This window comes from Carlito syrichta, unplaced genomic scaffold (genome assembly GCF_000164805.1).
Source record: "Carlito syrichta isolate Samal-C Ts95f unplaced genomic scaffold, Tarsius_syrichta-2.0.1 Scaffold303364, whole genome shotgun sequence".
NCBI classification, from domain to species: domain Eukaryota; kingdom Metazoa; phylum Chordata; class Mammalia; order Primates; family Tarsiidae; genus Carlito; species Carlito syrichta.
The window spans coordinates 100338-107274 of NW_007247460.1; the positions used below are offsets into that span (position 1 = coordinate 100338).

General features: G+C 42.6%; 1 pseudogene; it reads right to left on the bottom strand.

The window, feature by feature from the left end:
- Window positions 1-1462: 1462 nt before the first annotated feature.
- LOC103260842 lies at window positions 1463-1919 on the bottom strand (annotated as a pseudogene).
- Window positions 1920-6937: the final 5018 nt, after the last annotated feature.

Here is a 6937-nt window from a genome sequence, read left to right on the forward strand (position 1 = left end):
CTGTTTGCAAGGCCTTTATTCATCTATTTTATGTGGAGGTCATGGCTACCAAAAGTATTCTGAGTCCCCAGTAGTGGAAGTATAAGGAAATGATGTGTTCTAACTAAGTAGCTCTGAAAATACCTATGGGTCCTATATACTTAGCAGTAATAGAATAGCTCTATTACTTTTTTACCTACAAATGAAAATACCTCAGATGTTGAAACTGGCAGACTCCAAATTTCTTCCTTTTTAATCTATTGCCATCTCCATAATTGTGTGTAAGACCCAGCTGGAGAATAGCTTTCTCGCTAGTCACTCCTCAAAGTCTTTTTTGCCATCTTTAGCAGACCCAAAGCAGACTTTCAAAAGGGTTTTCAAGTAAGTGATCCAATACTTAATGCTTCATTTTAAAGTTTACATGTTTCTTTTTTAAAGAAGGAGTTATAAAGAAATCAGGATCTAGTACTTTTATATATTATATTTTGTAGACCAAATTGATAGGACTTATCTTTTTTTCTTTTAGAGTAACAAAAAATATTTTACTGAAACATGAGATTTACAGAAGTCTCCAGACAAGCCATACAAAATGATCACAAGCTCTTGCTTTTTTTTTTTTTTTTTTGAGTTGGAGTCTCACTCTGTCGCCCAGACTGGAGTGCAGTGGCCGCTCCCGGCCACCGCAGCCTCGACCTGCTGGGCTCCGGCAATCCTTCCGCCTCAGCCTTCCAAGTAGCCGGAATTACAGGTATGCGCTACCACGCCCGGCTGATTTTTTGATTTATTGTAGAGATGAGGTCTTGCTGCCCAGGCGGGTCTCGAACCCGTGGGCTCAGGCAGTCCACTCACCTCAGCCTCCCAAAGGCGTGGATTACAGGCTGAGCCACCGAGCCCGGCAAAGCTCTTTTTGAAGGGGAGAATCTACACTTGACAGCAAAGTCACAGTGTCGTTAATGAGAGCTGTGATGTTTGTTTAATGTTCCCATTTTGGTTCAAACAACCAAGTTTGTCCATCTACAGCCTCTAAATAAAGTTAGACTTGACTAGAAAGCATTCTAAAGAACTGATTAGCTGCTTTCAGCTAATGCAATTAGATCACCATAAAAAGGGGGAAAGGAGCCCATAAAATTAAAATAAAACCACCTCCTCCCTCAAAGAAATAAAATAAAGAAAAACACCCACCTCCCTGCAGCTAACCTTGACAACTACTTTCAGTCACAGTACTTCATACTTAAACCATGATGGGTCAATAAACAAGCACACACTTGGTGACAATCCAGATGACACAGCTAGCCTCTGTTCATGCTTACCACAGTGAATCAGGACAAGACAGATTTGCTACTGTGCATTTAATCACCAAAGGACTAAAGATGTCTGGGCTTTTATTCTGAATGTTTTTAAGACCGTGTCCATTAAATGCAAACAAAAAAAGGAAGTCTTGGCAGAACAGGAGAAGCGACATACACTTGATCATCAGATCGATTTAAATATTATCCGTGTCATATAGCCTAGTCCATGTTCTAACTGTTTCTGTGGCTTGGGCCTCATTAGTCTTCCACTACTCTGTGACGTTGTTTGCTAGTGGGTCGTCTGGGTTTGGGGGCACTTAACAAAGCCTGGATCGAGAGCAGGACTGTGCAGATCTGCCGTGCTGGGGACCACTTATCTTTCAAAATATTTAAACATATTCTTCCCAACTTGTCTACATTAGGGTGATAGATTTTGGTCATGAAACGTACTCTAGGGATTGCCATTGGGTATTCTGGAAGGAATAGTTCAAGTTCAAAAGTCCCTCCTTCGGAGGGGGAATTCTGGGGGCCAGCAGTGACCACATGAAGATAACGGGCGTTGCTGTCATTTGGTTCTGCTTTAATGCCAGGAAATGGTTCCGCCAGCAAATGCTGGGTTTTCTTGATGATCCTGCAGGGCAGCCTGGCCATCCTGTCAGGTCCTGACTTCTACCTCTGCTTGCGTCTCTGGCTGAGCTTTTTTAAAGATATCTTTTCCTTGCCCAGGATGATCTGTTAGACTCATTTTATTGTCTTCAGTTACCATCATTTCTGGGTACCTCTATTTAATATCTATTCTTTTGGCAACTGTGTAGTTCGTTTACAGAGAGAACTGATGAAAATGATAGGACCCTAGCTTCTCGTTCAGTTAGCAAATATTTATGAAGACCTCATTCTTTTAGGTGAAATTTCAGTCTCTTAAAGATATCTGTATGCGATGAGAGGAATTTATATATATAACTGTAAGTTTGGCATAATGTTGCTAGTACTCATGAAATGATAATAGTAGAAGCAAGACTCAAGATTTTGGGGGGGTTCTCATGATAATATATAAAACTGATTTCTTGTAACTTTTTAATCTCAGTATTAGTGCTTTCCAATTGGTTTGTTATGGGATTTGATCATCATTCTTTTTTTTGTTTTTTTTTTGAGTTGGGGTCTCACTCAGTCGTCTAGACTGGAGTGCAGTGGCCGCTCCCGGCCACCGCAGCCTCGACCTGCTGGGCTCCGGCGATCCTTCCGCCTCAGCCTTCCGAGTAGCTGGAATTACAGGCATGTGCTACCACGCCCGGCTGATTTTTTGATTTATTGTAGAGATGAGGTCTCGCTGCCCAGGCGGGTCTTGAACCTGCGGGCTCAGGCAATCCACTCACCTCAGCCTCCCAAAGGCACGGGATTACAGGCTGAGCCACCGAGCCCGGCTGATCATCATTCTAATAAACCAGTTTGCCCATAAGCCTCTGCGTATCTTTAACAGGCAAATCATCATATATGAAAAAATTTTTTTTTGCTGGATTGGATCAACTGTGAGTTTGGGCCATAAGTTTGGGTCTTTGGAAAAAAAAGTGAATATAACTTGTTCCTCAGTATGGAATGGTTCTGGGATTCCACATTCTCCCTCAGGATACCAAAATCCTGGGATGCACAAGTCCTTTATATAAAATGGTGTAGTTTTTGCATATAACCTATGCATATCTTCCTGTATACTTAAATCATCTCTAAATTATCATACTTAAGTACAATATAAATACTATGTAAATAGTTGTTATACTGTATTGTTTAGAGATTAATGAGACGAAAAGTCTGTACACGTTCAGTACAGATGGAACTATCCACTTTTTTTTTTTTTTTTTTCTTTTTGAGTTGGAGTCTCATTCGGTCGCCCAGACTGGAGTGCAGTGGCCGCTCCCGGCCACTGCAGCCTCTGCCTGCTGGGCTTCGGCGATCCTACTGCCTTAGCCTTCCAAGTAGCTGGTACTACAGGTGTGCACTACCATGCCTTGCTAATTTTTGATTTATTGTAGAGATGAGGTCTCACCAAGTTGCCCAGGCGGGTCTCAAACCCGCGGGTTCAGGCAATCCACTCACCTCAGCCTCCCAAAGCGCAGGATTACAGACTGAGCCACCAAGCCCGGCTCAACTATCCACTTTTTTCTCCCAATATTTTTGATCCATGGTTAGTTGAATCCACGATGTGGAACCCCCGGATACAGAGAACTGTCTGTGTTATGTAATAACCTAGTAGCCATCATATCGCCTTTTACATTTCCTATTATTCAAGGTTTATCTGATTTTTTTTTTTTTGGTGATGATGTAATGAGGTTATTGGGTCATCAGATGATCAATCTGGCTGGCATCAGGTTTCCTCATTACCAGGTACTGGACCTAGTGAGATTTTGACACCTATAGACTTAATTGACTGCTTTTTGTGGTTGTTTTGGTTGTGATTCACATTGTTTTAACCTCTTTGGTTGGTGTTTGGGTTCATATGGCCATCTGGTATTGAGTGGAACAAAATCTGTCTCTTCCTCCTTTGTTGATTTTGATTTTAGTATGTTATTCAATGTGTAGATACCTGGACACAATTTTTAAGTTTGAGTGAAGTGTTAAGTTTGTTCTTGTCATAGGATTTTAGGTTGGTCATGGTCTGTCTGGATCCCTGGAGTCTGGAAAGTACCCACATCTCTTAGTTTTATCCTCTAGTCTCTCCATGCTTGAACTCTGAAGGGAAGAAGAGTACATGGGTTAGGCAGAAAAAACAGTCTGCAGGAAACACTGTCTCCAGGGGTCTTCCTCTCTAGAGTGCACATTGACACTGGAGAAAGGCAGGGGAGAGCACTGCCCCTCAGGATCTTCTACCTAGTCTCACCTTAACCAACCTCTAGCTTTATTGTTATTATTATTATTTGAGTTGGAGTCTTACTGTCGCCCAGACTGGAGTGCAGTGGCCGCTCCCGGCCACCGCAGCCTCCAGCTGCTGGGGCTTCGGCAATCCTTCTGCCTCAGCCTTCTGAGTAGCTGGAATTACAGGCACGCGCTACCATGCCTGGCTAATTTTTTTATTTTATTGTAGAGATGAGGTCTCGCCAAGTTGCCCAGGCGGGTCTCAAACCCGCGGGCTCAGGCAATCCACTCACCTCAGCCTCCCAAGGTGTGGGATTACAGGCTGAGCCACCGAGTCCAGCTTAGTCTCTAGCTTTATAGTCTTGGGAATATTTTTTACTTTTCCTGCATCTTAGTTTTCCCATCCATTAAAAAAATACTATTTTTAGCATTTCTTGACAGAGATCCAAGGGAAGGTGCATTAGCACATCTTAAAGCAGCTGCAGAGTCAGACTGGGGAAAGGAGCTATGGCTTACTGTCCTCTTACTATGTGTCAGGAACTGTGTGAGGCCTTTTGATACACCTAGTCCAGAAAGGTAGACCAGAAAAAGAGGAGGTCTATCTCTTTACCTCATCCATGGGAGTGTGTGAGTGGGCAGTTGCTCTTTCTGCCCCTGAAGCTTTCATCAGCAAATGCTGATTAGTGCCTAATTACTGTGTTATGCCTGCCACTGTAGGAGATACTTAGGAACACAAAACTTGAGAACTCTCCTAAGACATTGGCTGGATGGGACAAAAATGGCTGTATCAACTCCTTGGAGAATTGATTAATTCCTGGACTCAGGCAGGGAAAATAAAAAAGACAAGGACATGTCAAAAAGTCACAGAAGCCAACCCGAAAGAGCTCGCAATAGCTATAGTTGGAACAATTTGAACAAAATAAATAGTAATACTATTGGATTATAAACCAATGAATAAAATAAATATCTATGAGATCACCATATGAATGACTGAATAAATAAATAAATGGGGAAGAACAGATAACTTTTTTTCACAGAAGAATTTCGATTAATAACTGTAGAAGGAATGAGAGGAATAGAAAATTATCATTAGCATACCACGGTAATAATTGTTACAGGCAAGATCTACCAATAAAGAATAAAATTAGCCAGGCTCGGTGGCTCAGCCTGTAATCTCGCGCCTTGGGAGGCTGAGGTGAGTGGATTCCCTGAGCCTGCGGGTTCGAGACCCGCCTGGGCAACTTGGCAAGAGCTCACCTCTACAATAAATCAAAAAATTAGCCAGGCGTGGTAGTGCGCGCCTGTAGTTCCAGCTACTTGGAAGACTGAGGCGAAAGGATCACCGGAGCCCAGCAGGTCTAGGCTGCAGTGGCCACTGCACTCGTCTGGGCGACAGAGTGAGACTCCAATTCAAAAGAAAAAAAAAAAGAATAAAATTAATGGGTTAAAGTGTAAAGAGAAATAGAATATTTGCATGGCCTCAAAGTATCTCCCCTAAAACATTTATTATTTATTGCTAACAATGCTTTCAACCCATGTCTATATATTATTTGATAGCCCTCTCTCCAGGAGATGGAATATTCCCCCCTTGAGTGTGGGTTACACTTAGAGCCTGGCTTCCAAATAATAGAGTATGGAGAGACAAAAATTAATAACTTTATAGTGGAAAAACCTGGTGTGCACTATCTTCACCAGGTGATCAAGGTTAACATCACGAGTGATAGGTCATATTGATATCACATATTTCCTGATATGATGTGATGAAAAGGACACTTTACCTCTTATGTTCGTCTCCAAAATCCATATAATTTCAGTCTAATCATGAGAAAGCAGAGAAACTCAAATCAATGGACGTCCTACAAGGTACCTGAGTAATAATCTTTAAAGGCATCAAGGCCATGAAAGATAAGGAAAGAAAGACTGAGGAAATGTCACAGACTAGAGACTGAAGAGACGTAACAATTAAGTGCAATGTAGGGTCTTGGAAAAGAAAAAGAAAATGAGTGTAAAAGCTAAGAAGTCTCAACAAAGTCTGTAGTTTAGTTAAGAGTATTGTGCCGGTGTTAGTTTCTTGAGTTTTGATCAGTGTATAGTCATTCCTGGGAATACCTGGGGATTGGTTCCAGGACTCCCATGTATACAAAAATCTACACACACTCAAGTCCCAAGGTCAGCGCTGAGGAATCCGCATAGGAAGTCGGCCCTGACTGGGCTTGGTGGCTCAGCCTGTAATCCTAGCACTTTGGGAGGCCGAGGCGAGTGGATTGCCTGAGCCCGCAGGTTTGAGACCAGCCCGGGCAACTTGACGAGACCTCGTCTCTACAATAAATAAAAAATTAGGCCATTGCCTTGCCAGACTCTGGTGTGGCCATGTGCTCTTTGAGCTATGGCTGTCGCTATGCTTCCTGGCTTTGATCCCTCCCCCCCCCACCTTGGGGAGGTGAATCTTCTTTTTCTCTTCTCTTTCTTGCTCTTATTTGTTTTAAAATAAATTATATTTTTAAAAAAAATTAGCTGAACACGGTAGCACGCATTTGTAGTAGTTCCAGCTACTTGGAAGGCTGAGGCGGAAGGATCACCGGAGCCGACACTGGGGTGGCCATGAGTGTGCCACTCCACTCCAGCCTGGGTGATGGAGTGAGACTCCAACTCAAAAAATAAAAAAAGAAAGAAGACAGCTCTCTGGACATGTGAATTTTACATCCCGCAAATGCTGGATTTTTTTAAGTGGACCCATGTAGTTCAAACCTGCATTGTTCAAGGGTCAACTGTACTGTGGTTCTATAAGATGTTGACCTAAGGAGAAGCTGGGTAAAAGGGGTAAG